General features: G+C 45.8%; 1 protein-coding gene and 1 pseudogene across 1 annotated transcript in view; both read left to right on the top strand.

Moving 5' to 3' along the window:
• FHIT (fragile histidine triad diadenosine triphosphatase) overlaps window positions 1-13,054 on the top strand; it is a 1,348,303-nt gene that overhangs the window by 1,272,119 nt on the left and 63,130 nt on the right. The window lies entirely within an intron of this gene.
• LOC118668560 lies at window positions 7,728-9,185 on the top strand (annotated as a pseudogene).

The following is a 13,054-nucleotide window of genomic DNA, read 5'->3' on the forward strand; positions in this document are numbered from 1 at the left end:
AAGTGATTTCTTATTCTGTCACTGTTGTAAGCCAAGGGCCAGGCTGGGCGCAGCTAGATGGATGCGCTTCTCCGCACAGTAAATGAGAAAGGAGGCTGGCTCTGCATGATGTCGGAGGGTCACTGTGAGGAGCTGTCCTTGGAGAAACCTGTCCCAAGTCTGGATGGACTGTCCCCATCGCCCTCTCGCCCCAGTCTCTCCTGCCACTCTCTCTGGGCCCCTGCAGCCGAAGCCACTCCTTTGATGTGGCTGCGGTGCTCTGTGTTGTTTTTCTTGTGGAGAGACAGCTCCACACCCTCTATTCCATTAATACAAACCATGGTGGCTTTCCAGGATCACCAGCTCAGCATTCCCCACCCCGCACACACCTGGGGGAGGCACCCAAAGCAGGCTCGCCGCTGCTTGTCTTGCTGTCATCTGTCATCCCTGAGTCCATTAGCCTGGAGATTTAGAGATTCTTTGGTTTGGCTCTAATTTCTCAAAACGGACGTGTCTCTTAGTCACCACCAGAGGGATCCTATATAGTGTGAAGGAAATTATAACCGACATGGAGGGATCACAGCGCAGACAGTGTGCGGGGCCCCAAGGCCCTGGGTCTCTGGGGACAGTGAGAAGGGGGAGCCCAGGAGGCGCCTTGAGGGAGAAGCTTCAGAGAGGAGCTCCCCAAAGAGGGCAGAGCTGAACTGAAGACCCACGGCATCTGAGGGTCAGGCTTTCTCTTCACCGGGAAACAAACAAAACAACCAGACAAATAAAACAAATCCTCGTCAAGGGAAAGAAAGCAATTTTTTTAAGTCCGTGGAAGTGGACTTGTTTCTGAACCCGCGTTCAGAAGCTGAACTTCAACTACATTAGGACTTCATTTTAAGGGCTAAAGTCATTGCCGTTTTTAAAATAGGTTTGCACAACTGCATCAAAGAAGAGGGAATCGGGAGTTCTGTACCGTTTGCTAGGCCTACTGTGTTTTGGTTTATTTAGATAATGCTGCCGTTGGTAGAAATGATCAACATTTAAGGTGTTAACAGTCTGCGAGTGCATTGGATGTAAGAGAATGAACATTTTATAAAAATTTAAAAAAATTTTAAAAAGAGAGAAATGTATTGTCTCCCCTTCTGGAGGCCAGCGGTCCACCATCCCATCGAGGTGTTAGCAGGCCCTGCCCGCCCCCCCTCCCCCCCGAAGGCCCTGGGGAAGATCTTCCTTCCCCTCAGCTTCTGGGGCTGCCGGCAGCCCTTGGATTCCTGTGGCTTAGAGCTTCATGGCTTTTTATTGTCTTCTTTTCCTACATCTGTGGGCACCATCCTGCCCCTGTATTTGTACTTTTCCAGTTTCTGACTCCACCTTTCCGTGGCCTCTGTGGGTGTCTGTGTGTCTCCAAGTCGCCCTCTTTATGAAGCATCCGTCACTGGATTCAGGGCCCAGCCAATGGAGTATGGCCTCATCTTAACCAGTTCTATCTCCAAAGACCCTAAATTCTGATGTTTCAGGTAGAGGCAAAGTTTTGGAGGACACTGTTCAATGCAGTATATATTCCTTAACTATATTTTTTAAAAGAACTTTTCAACTTTTGTTTCTAAACACAAAGCAGGGCGGATATTCTTCTAATACGATTTCCGGGTCATGGATGAAATCTTTTATCATCACCTGGAAAATGGTACTTCTCTGACCCCCTTGATTTCCTTCTGATTTTTAAAATCCAGTTTCCCAATCAGAATGGCTCCCCTCTAAGCTGCTGTGAGGTTGTGTCAGGGTGTTAATAGTTGCCTCAGGGTGGGAGTGGGGTGTGTGAGTGTGAGTGTGTGTGTGTGTGTGTGTGTGTGCGTGCGCACACATGTGTGCATGAGTCGGGCAGAGCACCAGAAGACAGCATTTCTACCCATAGTCCCAAGGTAGTAGCTAATTTTATTGCCCTCAACTGTCAGGTTTTAGAGGTTATTCTGGAGCTTATTGGGCCAAATCAGTGTAGTGAAAGCCCAGGCGATCCTGGTTTATACCTATTCTTCATATCTGCCTGGCTGCGCTAATGGCCAACTGAAGGTCCAGATCAGCTCAGCAGAAAGGTGAACACTCAGGCGCATCGGGCAAATTGGCAAACAAGTATCAACCGAATAGGAGGTGGGAGAAGAACGGCAAGAGGGGCCCTCCATAGGGGGAATGGTTGGCCCGGCAGCAGTTCTTGATCAGCAGAGGAGGTGATGAGGAAGCCTGGCCCAGGCGGCTTATCAGAGAAGCCCTGAGCTGCCAACCCTTCCAGACACTTCTTATGCCAGAGCCCCCGCCACCTAGACTTCTAGCCTTGGCCTGAACTCAAGTATCATGGACTCACCACCCAGCCCCCTTTCACAGCCCACAGCTCTGTGACTCTAAGTGTGGGATAAAAACATCTCCCCCCAGACCACTAAGACTAAAGGCCACTTATTGACTTCCTCTGTTCCTATGAAACACCGATCACAGGCAAATCAACAGAGACAGGAGGCAGAGGAGTGATTGTGGGGACTGGAGGGAAGGGGGCGATGGGGAGTCACTACTGAACGGGTACAAGGTTTACCTTTGGGGTAATGAAAATGTCCTGGGACTAGATAGTGGCAGTCATTGTACAACATTATGGATGTACTAAATACCATTGAATTTTAAGCTAAATGATTCAAATGGTGAATACTGTCTGTTTCACCACAATTTAAAAAAAAAACAAAAGCTGCTCCTTCTGATCTACCCAATGGTCCCATGAAAGCCAAACTGAAGCCTGGTTCCTCTTCCGTGGGGACATCTTTTGAATGCCTTTTTTTCCTACATCTGTAGGCACCTATATCATACCCTATATCTCTAAGTTTCCAGACTGATTACCCTTCACTTGTTCATCTTTGAAGTCTCTTATCCAGGGTAGATTCCCCTTTTCCATCGCTTTTTTGAAATCGGGCTGCTACTGGGGTGGCCTATGCTGTGCAACTCGGCCATGGAGCCTCTCTAGGCTTCAGTTTCTTCATCTACAAAAGGAAAGACAAGAGGACCTCCAAAGTCCTTTCTCTCTCACTTTATAACCAGTTCCTAGCTCTGAACCTCATTCCAGTGTTTGCCACCCAAGAGTGAATTCCTGTTTAGTACTGATGCTGAACTACTTATCCCCCTGATCTGAAAGTGACTAAGTCACTACCTCTTTCTCACTAAGAGTTAAGCTACATCTCTCCCGCACCACCCCACCCCGCATGTATGGCATTGAATTTGGGAGGTCAAATGAAAGATTCACTGGGTTTCTGATGAAATCCTATTCAATTAGCTATAATTTTGAATGTTAATTGCCATGTCTAACCTATGTATATTCTCCCTATTTCATGGTGATACAGAAATCTGGGCGTGTCCTCAAGCAAGACCCTGACTCGAGTTTTGGATAGGAGAGAGTCAGATCACAGCCAGTGGCAGCCCAGAGGAGACTTCCTTCTGACGTTTTCTCTAGTCCCCAAAAGTTTGGCAATGGCCCTGTTTGTCTTCTTTCTGCTTCCAGAACTGTCTGAACGGAGAATAGACAATGACCAGAGGAAAAGAGGTTTATGATTACCCGAGGGCCTTTCCTTTTCTTTATCTTGAGACGAGGAGTACCCTTGTGTTTTTGCTGGTTTGCCTTTGATTTTGTTATTGTCATTGCTCTGATGATTTGGTTCATTAGAGGATTTCTCCAAGTTCCATAGTCATATCCGTCTGTGCCAGCTGGGGATATACTAGTGTATCATCCATTCATCTGCAGTAACTCATTTGAGGCAGCAGTGCCCGTGCTTGATGGGAGACAGGCAAGTGGGTGAACGTAACACTGGATGGGAGTGCTACTGGCGATCCAGAAGCTCCACATGAAAGGTTTTGATGTGGCCATGGCTGGTCTAACGACAGCAGAATGGAGCACTGGGAAGAGCCTACAACTTAGAGGTCCAAGAGCTAGGTTCCATTTTCTCCACTTACCAGCTCTGTGGCCATGGCCAAGTTCTCTGACTCTCTGTCCCCTGGTGACCTTATTTGTAAAAGGGAACTCTTTATATGAGGCTTAACTGTGTATTGAGCATGGTACGTCGCAGGGTACTCTTCAGGTGTTAACTCCCCTCCCACACCTCTTTAGGAGAAATTAAGAATCATGTGAGACAATCTACATGAAAATGGATGTTATAAAATCTAGGGCATCAAATGTGTTACCCAGCAAGAGGAGTAGAGGGGAGTCATTTACTAGGCCTCTCTATAAGCTCTGATCCTTGTCTGACTCCCTTTGAAAGAAAGCAGGAAACATTTTTTTTCCGTAGGCAAGAATCTTTCCCCCATCTCCTCCCTCCCTCCCTCCCTCCCTCCCTCCCTCCCTCCCTCCCTCCCTCCCTCCCTCCCTCCCTCCCTCCTTCCTTCCCTCTCTTCTTGCTCTATACCCCCCTCCCTCCCTTCTTGTCCTCTCCCCCACCCCCTTATTGTTGTGTCAAGGAGCAAAGGAGCAAAGAGGAGGCTGGAATCTGTGTGTGAAGGGTTGGGGGTGGTGGGAGGGGTAAGGCATGTATGATATAAGCACAGTACAAGGAGAGTTAAAATTTCCTGGCCTCACTTTGTAGCTCTATGTCTCATCTGCAAAATGAATTGCATTAAATCACCTTTCATATTCCTGCTGGAAATAGAAAAGTTGGGGTAAGAATTCCCTGAACAACTTGTCCAGTGCTTGACCGGCCTTCATCTCTCATCTTCCCAAGCTCTGAAAGGTTAAGTGCCTACAGAACATGAAACCACACGAAGGGGCTCTCTGTCTTTGATGCTCATGCCGATTCCCATTGCCCCACGCCAGGCAGGAGAGGCCCTTTCCTCCACTAGAGACAGACTCAGTGCCTGGAAACAGCACGGAGAATGGCCGTCTTAGCTCCTTCCCTCCTTCCCTCCTTCCCACTTCAGTAGTAAGGAAAGACCAGTCTTGAGAGAGCCCATCAACCTCGGAGAGAAAAGAGTCGTTTTCCCAAATACTTAGAGGACAGCTGACCTTGGTAGTTCACTCTGGCCTTTCTAGGATGGGGCGCCCCCGGGATCACCTGCCTTTCCAGGTCCTAGAAAAGAGCGTCAGCAAAGGGAGCTCAATGGGACCAAGATGGCAGAGCCTTCTTCCTCCAGAAAACCCAGCCACGTGGGACTGGGAAACAGACAGTTATTGACTGCAACATGCTGCCGTGTAGGACACATGCGGCTCATTAAACACCTGCAGACGTGACCACCTCACAGCTGTCCCCGTTTGGATTTAAGTGTGGGGAAAAGCTGGGAGCCCCTCTGTGGGTCCCATCATGTCCTTCCCTCCCCCAAAGAGTTCGAGGCAAGGAAACAGCCTCTCGGATGGCAGCTTTGCAGGATGTCTCTGAGCCCTGTCCTGCTCCAGGAAACAAAAGGTTCCATGAATAAAGCCAGGCTCTGAGGAATATGCACCTCTTGCCTGAGGGCAGGCCACCACTTACAAAGCGGAAAATCTGTCCCAGCCCGCAATCTTCAGTTCAGAACCTGCATGCGGGCCCTGGATCCTCAGATGTCCTCTGCCTCCTTTCATTTCTTTATTATTCTTTCAAAAAGTCTTTCCTCTGGGATGCCCCTCGCCGGCAGACTCTGTCCAAAGCAGCCAATGAAAAGAAACTTGGGGAGCAAAGCCCCTTGCTTTGTTGGGTCCCTTTGATCGCTTGAACAGGTCAAAAACCTCTTTCCTTAGCAGAGTCTGCACATAACTTTGATGAGACAGAGATTCTCTTTAAAAGCCTGGTACCCTTCCCCCTTTGTTCACATGCAAAGTGATTTCTTCAGAGAAGGTCCTGGACACAGGCACACCTCGCTCTCTAATGAGGCTGATGGACCTGTTAATGCAGCAGGAGCCAGCATGGAGGGTCTCCTATCAGTGAGGCACTAGAGCTTGGCCAGAAGAGCAGTGACACGGAAACAGAAACCTTGACTGGCCCCAGGCATGGCTCTGAATTTCTCATTCTTCAGTATAATTTCTGTCCGCACAACTTGGGAAAAATTGGTCTTGTCCCTGTCTATAAAATGGAGGGGCAACTTAGACTCTTGACTTTAATTCAAATAATTGGTGTGTTGAGCTTTCAATTTAATGAGTAGGCGGGAAGGATGTGTTTTGTTGGCTTTTACATGTAGCAGAATTATGAATACTGGGTTTCAGGGTTAAAGTTTATAATCATTCAATAATGTTCATACCGTGGATAGTACCATAGTACGTGTGAGCCAAGTGGCTGGGCTGGGCAAGGGCTGTCTCAGGGCAGGCACCCAACACGTGTTTTAAGGGGGGGCGGGCACCTAGTCGAATCGGTAAAACACATAACCATGTTATTAGTTCAAAATAGAAAGTATTAAACAAACAAGGGCTGTAATTTCAGAAGAGAGATGCTTTTGAATCTATTCTCTTTTTTCCTCTCTCAATTTCACTGTCTCTAATTCAGGCCACTGCCCCATCCATCCCTGGGATTATATAACTTGACACACTAGTGACTTGACTATTTTCTGGCCCTTACTGAGCACCTACTGTGTGCTGGGTTTGTATTTGGGTGGAGAGGTAAAGAAACTCCAAAATAATGACCCATGGCACACTGTGGGCTGAGACCTCCAACATCCGTGTTTGCAGGGGCTGGGCAGCAGCAATGAGTGAAGAGAAATGGGCCGCGGGTAAGAGGTAGAGTTCTTTTCTGTCCAAGCAGTGGTTACATGGGTGTAATTAATTATTGCCAAGAAGGAGAGGGGACAAGGGCCACAGAACTTTTTGTGTAAAGTATCTCGGTTTGTGAGCATTGATGATGATTGTAAGTCTTTTAAACACTGGCTAAGCCATGCGGAGCATTCAGGAAGCCTGAGCTGGCCTGGGAGACTCCTGGCAAACACCAGCAGGTGCTGTGGTGAATGTGAGAGAAGCAGAGTGACCGGCAGCCAGGAGTTCAGGGAAATGCTGTGGAAGAAGGAATGTCCCATATGGGTTTGGAGGGATGCCTGGAGGCAGGACCTGAGACTGTGGTCAGAGAAGGGTAAGGACTCTGGTAGTGAGAGCAGGGGTCAGGGACCGGCGTGGGACTTTTGGCCAGACAGGTGAGGAGGCCAGGTGCTCAGTGACCTCATGCAGGTCACCTGCCCAACGGAAACTGCTCTGCACTCCTCTGTAAATTAGGATGGCGACACCTACCTACCAGAGTTGTTGGAAGGCGCTGATGGGATCACAGGTGTTGTACCTGGCAGCGATGCACTGGGTTTAATGTGTTGGTTCTTCCTACTGTTTATTACAAGTTTGGACTTTGTTCTGTTTACACTGTGGTATTAGTGAATGGCTGGGTGGTGGTTTTTTTTTTGTTTTGTTTTGTTTTTTCTTTTTAAAATATTTTTCTAACTTATTTATGGAAAGTAAACATTTAGAAATGTACCAAGAAGAAAAAGGCAATCATCTATGTTCTGACCACCCGGGATTAACCATGTTAACATCTCGGCAGATTTGCATTTGCATCAGTCTTTTTCCAAAAAAATAATTCTGATTTCATTAAAAGTTATAATATAGCCATCATAAAATATCATTAAAGGGTAATAAAGTTCAAAAAATGAAAGCCAAACCCTTACATCCTTACCAAAATTATGATAAGTGTGAATCATTTAGTTCAGCTTTACATGCATTATAGGTCAAAGGATGGATGCTTAGGGTTACGGGGTTGCTGTGAGGATTAAATAAGATACTACAGTCAGTAAGGTACTACATGGGGCTTGCTGAGAGGAGTAAGTAAACATGTACATAGGGCGGGGTCTGGCGCATAAGCCTTGGTGAGTGTTAGATCATAGGAGGCAGCAGCGGGCTACAAATGAGCAGTGCAATTGTGTTCATGCTGTACTTTCCATGTAGCAGTTAGTGGAAGTCTAGTATCCAAGTTGGACCCCAGCCTTCAGGGTGTTCTCTTCATCCCCGGTTTGCAAAGAAATATTCAACACCTCTTTGTGGTGACGTGGGAAGGGGGTGATGATCTTGAGACTTGACTCAGATCTGCCATTTCAGACTGTGTGATACTAAGTGGGTCACTCTGAGCCTCGGGTTTCTCAGTCCTGCCCACCTGCCTCCCAGGATCCTTGGGAATTTCATGAGCTGACTCACAGAGGGCCTCTGGAGCAGAGGATGTCACCAAATGCTAATCCCTTTCCTTCCCCCTCTCTCTCCTCCCCTCTCTTCCCCACCCTACCCTGCCACTCCTTTCCTGTTAAAACGCAGCAACTGAAATGCTCAGAAGTGCTCACAAAGCCTTAGTTACATTTCAGACTCTCCCTCTCTTCCTGATCTCCCTCTGATCCTGACCCTGGAGTTAATGAGCACTGATTGGACATCTGTGTTCATCAGTGGCCCAAGAAAGGGTACACGTGTTGGCTCTCTCTGGTTAACAGCCCAGCTGAAGGCAGGAAGGAAGCAAATTAGCTCTTAGAATGTGGTCCTTTGCACCTGAAATTCATTATAGATTTAAACCCATTTTGAAAATGCATCTCTAACTCCATGAACCAGAGTACAGCCTGGGCCACTTGGTGAGAAACCCATTTTACTTAGTGATTTGAAAAGAAAATCTGGGCTTCCGCAAGGCAAAGCTTTATGAAGGGTGCATCTTAGGGGCTGATTGTGGCATATTGATCCCTGCTGCCAGTGAGAAGCAGATGACCAAGTCCAGTGCACCCAGGACCAAAGCCAAGATCATTGCTGAAGGTGCCAATGGGCCACAACCCAGAAGCTGGTTAGATTTTCCTGGAGAGGAACATTGTGGTCATTCCAGATCTCCACTTGAATGCTGGAGGAGCCACGGTATCTTACTTTGAGAGGCTGAAGAACCTAAATCATGTCAGCTGTGGCCATTTGACCTTCAAATATGAAAGGGATTCTAACTACCACTTGCTCATGTCTGTTCAAGAGAATTAGAATGGAAATTTTGGAAGCACCGTGAAACTATTCCTGTTGTGCCCACAGCAGAGTTCCAAGACAGGCTATGGGGGGCTTCTGAGAAAGACAGGGTGCACTCTGGGGTAGCAGACACTTGGAGTGCTCACCAGGCAAACCCTGCCCACAGCCGGGAAGTATGGCAGGAGTGGACCTGAGGACAGCCGACCATGTCAATGCCATTGGGAAAGTCTTCAAGGTATACAGTGAAGTGGGTGTGGCCTCCACATGGATGAGTTGCAGCTAACTTCTTCACTCTCCTCTTCCCCCTTTCATCTGTATTTCTACCACAAGTTTACATGAAACCACAGGTTTCTTTTCCTCATTAATTATTTAGATAATGGTCACCATTCTCAGAAAGTCAATCCAAATCAGCCCCGTAAGAAGAAAGAAATTAAGGTCAGGGAATCAGGTACAAAGCTGAAAGTAGATGCCAGAGAGCTATTGGGTGTGTGCCTTTAACTAAAAAGTCCTCCTATCTGGCTGCACCACCTTGCTCGGTGACTTGGGAAGAGTTGTGGCCGGCAAGGCACCTGCCGTCCAAGAGCAGTCAGCTGCCTGTTGAGTCACCTCTGGCCAAGTCTGATATGTGCTGTAACTTTAACATGTTTAAGAAGCAGGTGTGTGGCATTTTCAGAAGGTAGCGTGGTCCTCAAGTGAGTTATTGGTATTTTATATCAGCAACGTACTCAATTTCATAGATTGCAAACAAAAATAAAGGCCATTTCTCTTTATGAATTTTATTCTTTTAGAATTAAGTATTTCCTGCTGTAATAAAATGGCCCTTAATCCATTAATTACCCTAACCTTGACTCAAGCAGTGAATGCCCATAACATAATGAATGAAAAAAAAACTAACAATTTTATAACATAAGACAGGATCATTTATAGCTTATCAATAGGATGTTGTCAAGCAAAACAGAAAGTCCAGTGGAGAATTAAATTATCTTCAGACATATCATTGAATAGAAGGTGATTAGGCTATTTCTGTTAAGACTGTAGGAATTTACTAACCACAATTGTGACATGTAATCCACAGAATGCAGTAGCCTCCTCATCATGTTAGTTAATTATTCTTCTCTTTTGAAAAACCTGTTATGTTGACTAATTGAACAATAATTCAAGTACAGTGTCCCAGGGAAAAACACCTGGGCTCCCTCTTTGGAGCCTGGCTGGTGGCTCTGAGCACTGCCAGTATCGGCCCGGCTCGCCCTGACTCTGTGTCCCCTTCCAGGGGCCTCCCCTTCTGTGCAGCTTCCCCCCAGTGGCCTGGAAACAGCCTGGGGTTGAGGGCTGTTTTCCAGGGCCTTTCGAACAGGAGTGCCCCAACGAAGTGCTAGATATTTTATACATAAGAATGAGCCCCTCCCTCCCTTCCTTCCTTCCTTCCTTCCTTCCTTCCTTCCTTCCTTCCTTCCTTCCTTCCTTCCTTCCTTTTTTTCTTTTTCTTTAACAATAATAACCTTTCAGAAATTTCTAACTACTTTGTAACTGCATGACTTACCTGGCGATAAAAGCAATTATTAAAAGTTTATCTTGCCCTAACCGGTTTGGCCCAGTGGATAGAGCGTTGGCCTGCGGACTGAAGAGTCCCGGGTTCGATTCCGGTCAAGGGCATGTACCTTGGTTGCGGGCACATTCCCAGTAGGAGGTGTGCAGGAGCCAGCTGATCGATGTTTCTAACTCTCTATCTCTCTCCCTTCCTCTCTGTAAAAAATCAATAAAATATATTTAAATAAATAAATAAATAAATAAATAAAAGTCTATCTTTTCCAAAAAAATAAAAATAAAAATCTGGCACTGCCTAGTTGCTTGAGCTTTGCTAAAATTTGCTGTAGCTTCTCTTTACATAAAGCAGGTGTCAAGCGAAGACTTTGTGTGTGATGATGATCGTTATGTTGTATGAAAGAGCTGCATTGAGTTCCAGAATGAGAACGAGAACGCTTCATTTTCCTCCACCTGCAAAGCCACTAAATTATGTGACATGTTTGCAGCTCCAGAACCAGTAATCGGCTTTCAGATTGAATAGGGGACATGGTGTTATAATCCAGTGCTTTAGCATTTGCACTTGATAGTTTAATTTAAATAATACGGAGCACAGTTACGCTTCTTGGTAATTGTCAGAGTAACAGAAAAGAATGCATTTCCCAAGCTGTTTTTGTATAAACAATTTTGTATTCTTGGCTTTCACTTCCTTGCTATTAGCCTCTACTGCCCTCGCTGAATAAACTAGAAAATGGTAGTAGCCTCTAACGTCACCAGTATTATGTCTCTCTTTGTTCCATTTTCCCTCTTCCCAGGGAAACGATATCTGAACAATCTCCAAATTTCCATGAGATTGTCAAAAGGCCTGCAGTGAACCATTAAAAAAAATTCCCCCAAAGAGACTCTTTCTTGCAAGATGCTGTTATGTATTAGAGATCAATTTTCTGATAAGATTCTCTGTTCCAGAGAATATTTGGTAATTTTAGCAAAAGTAAGTCCTTGCCACAGGAATAGTGAATCTCAAGTTAATGCCCAATAATATCATAAACTAAATGAAACAAATTGCTGAATGTCTCCCTGACATTCCCCTCCAAAGTAAGGCTTATTCAGGATTTTCATTTATGGGACTTTCCAGCTATCAGCTGTTTCCACAGAATTTGTTTTCTTCAGGGCACAGTGTCCCAGTTGGTTTCCAAACCTTCATCATAAATCCTCAGGAACAACTTTACATTTTTGCTATTTCCATCTTTTCCGTTCTACTTCCCACGCACAAACAAAAACAAGAAAACCCCACACAGAATATACCCATCTGTTGGTGCCTGAAGATGATAGGCCTTGAGAATGGAGCTGCATGTATTTTACTATTAGTGATTTTGTTCTTAAAACGTTTTTTTCTCCACTTTGCATGGCTTTATAACCTCAATCAGTATGACCTGCTTACACCTTCTTAGGCACCGACTCTTGATCGGAAGTCAGGGAGGTAGAATGAAGTTGTTTATTTTCACTGTTCCTCCTTGCTCCCAGACCTGCCTTGACCCCTGCAATGCCGGTTGCTTGTAAATGTTGCACACATCAGCCTATCGATAGATTCAAAGAAGATGGCATTTTTCACCAGATGCTGTTTAAAACTGAGTTAAATAAAAAAAAATATTTCAGTGGATTTCCTAGTGTTTCTAATTCCACTGGGAATCTTCCCTGGGAAGGAAACATGCATCTCAGTAGGTCTGATTTATTTGGATGCAGCACACCTGCCCGTATGTAGCCTTGCAGAGAACACACGAGTGTAACGAGGTGTTTCCATTCATATTTTAAGAGTGTCCTGGGAAATAAGGCCTTGAATCTGTGTGAATACCCGTTGAGAGATCTCTCTCTCCACTCACGAGAGCCCTTACTCTCTGTCAGACACAGCACTAGATATTCTTCAGATGTTATCTCTTTCAAACATCCCAACAACCATGGACCCCATGAATTCCCTCTTTCCAGATACTAAAGCTGAGTGGACAGTTGAGCTCACGTGCTCATGACCACACTGTTGAGAGCTGAGGAGCCGAGATTCACTGTAGGGTTTCCATTCCCAAAGCTGTGCTCTTGGCCTGCCCTCACATGCTCCAGCTCCACCTCTTCGTGTGAATTAGCAAATGTCCTGTCCACGGGTGTGTTGTTAGGTACACCCGTGACCTCGGCCTTTGATCAGTGTTGATCATTTTTGAATCCTCATTAATCTGGTAGTTTTATGAAAATCGTTGTCAGTGCTCAAGGAACAGTGATGCAGCTATGCACAGGGACTTGTGTATTTGAATAACTCACAGAATCATAGGATTCATGTGGTCAGCAGAGAGCCCCTTTTTAATCATTTTCCCTCCCACTAGCTAGCTCTCTTGGTCAGAATTTACTCATATCACATGACACTATCCTTGAGTCTACTTTAGTTCCTCGTCATCTTTACCTTTAGTGATTACGCTAATGAAATGAAGGTGATAAAACATCTCTGGGCAGTGTAGACACATCCCCTCTATGTGTGGGATGTTTTTGAACTGTTTCAGATGTCCTGGCTATTGTGTGTGTGTGGAGGTGGTTGATAGCATCAACCAACCAGAGGACTTGAGTGAATATTTTGATTGAGGGGTGGGA

Source organism: Myotis myotis, unplaced genomic scaffold (genome assembly GCF_014108235.1).
Source record: "Myotis myotis isolate mMyoMyo1 unplaced genomic scaffold, mMyoMyo1.p scaffold_m19_p_13, whole genome shotgun sequence".
Classification (NCBI taxonomy): domain Eukaryota; kingdom Metazoa; phylum Chordata; class Mammalia; order Chiroptera; family Vespertilionidae; genus Myotis; species Myotis myotis.